Source organism: Lithobates pipiens, unplaced genomic scaffold (assembly GCF_037356315.1).
Source record: "Lithobates pipiens isolate NorthernLeopardFrog02 unplaced genomic scaffold, aLitPip1_a1.2 Scaffold_22, whole genome shotgun sequence".
Taxonomy (NCBI): Eukaryota; Metazoa; Chordata; class Amphibia; order Anura; family Ranidae; genus Lithobates; species Lithobates pipiens.
This window is the reverse complement of record NW_027507784.1, coordinates 216,071,434-216,072,944: the sequence shown is the minus strand read 5'-3', so window position 1 is coordinate 216,072,944 and position 1,511 is coordinate 216,071,434. Positions and strand designations below refer to the sequence as shown.

The 1,511-nt window shown below is 45.9% G+C and overlaps 1 pseudogene; it reads left to right on the top strand.

The window, feature by feature from the left end:
* Positions 1-427: 427 nt before the first annotated feature.
* Positions 428-808, top strand: LOC143925481 (small nuclear ribonucleoprotein Sm D3 pseudogene; annotated as a pseudogene).
* The last annotated feature ends 703 nt before the right edge of the window (positions 809-1,511 follow it).

Genomic DNA, 1,511 nt, shown 5'->3' with positions numbered 1-1,511 from the left:
GCAGTAACAAGCTGCAAACACTCCACCTTCTCCACTCTCTGCTCTCACCAGCCCCTCGTTATATGAGCTGTGTGCACCTGAGCACACCACCTGATGGCTATCCACAATACCTGGACACAGGGTTAGAGATCCCATCCCACCCAAGTCTCTGTGGGATCTCCAAACAACAGAGCCCCATCAGACCATAGCAAAACCTGGAGAAAGCTGCCAAAACAGTTTTCTCTGTTTCAAAGCTACAGTATGCTCTGTAGCTCTGCAGTCCACCGACATACAGACTCTGTGCCCATTTTCCATCCGTTTTCATAGTGACAGTGACTCTCACTATTACACTATGTAAAACCTTTATTCCACATTGTGGGGAAGGCGGGACACCATTAGATTGTCGAACAGAAGCCACGCAAGGAAATTTTAAGCCGCTATAGCCAAGATGTCTATCGGTGTTCCCAACAAGGTTCTCCATGAAGCAGAAGGGCATATTGTGACCTGTGAAACTAATACAGGCGAGGTGTACAGAGGGAAGCTCATTGAGGCGGAGGATAACATGAACTGCCAGATGTCAAACATCACTGTAACCTACAGGGACGGTAGAGTTGCACAGCTTGAACAGGTCTACATTAGAGGAAGTAAAATCCGTTTCCTGATACTTCCAGACATGTTAAAAAATGCCCCAATGTTAAAGAGCATGAAGAATAAAAATCAGGGTCCAGGTGCTGGAAGTGCGAAAGCTGCAATTCTCAAAGCTCAAGTGGCTGCAAGAGGAAGAGGACGTGGAATGGGACGAGGAAATATCTTTCAAAAACGGCGATAACTGTTTTGTTTTTGTCTAAATTTATTTTTTATTTTGTTCCAGGTTATGTAACTGCTCAAATGTCCGCTTGCTTTTTATTTTTTATTTGTTTAATAAACCTGTTTCTAATTGTGTCCAAAAAAAAAAAACCTTTATTCCAAAAGAGAAAAAAAAACTGTTGTTACTGCTTATAAAGTGTGAGCTGGCGTTTGGCTTTAATTTGTTAGCATATATAAATCTGCAGGTAAATTTAACACTACCCTCTCCCAGACTGGTAATACTGCTGTCCAAATGTGCCCCCTGCCCTCCTTTATGCAGAATGTGGGAACACTAAGACAGTAGGTGTGTTCCTGGGCGATGCATAGTAGTCCATTATGTGTCACTTACCTGACACAGGAGCCAGCAAAGTCACTGCTGTCCCTTGTAGTCCGGCGCATCCATCTTCTCGGTGGGTCTCGCTGCTCCGCCACTGTCATTCGGCGAAGCCGCAATGACGTCACTCCCACGCATGCGCACGGGATTGATGGCGGCGCGCTCAGTGCGCCTGCACGCCGCTGTCTACGGCGCATGCGCCGTAGACAGCGGTGCCTGTCTTTCGGCAAATATCTCCTAAACCGTGTAGGTTTAGGAGATATTTCTTGGACCTACAGGTAAGCCTTAATCTAGGCATACCTGTAGGTCAAAGTGTGTTGTAAGAGTTTACAACCACTTTAACAGGGGCATG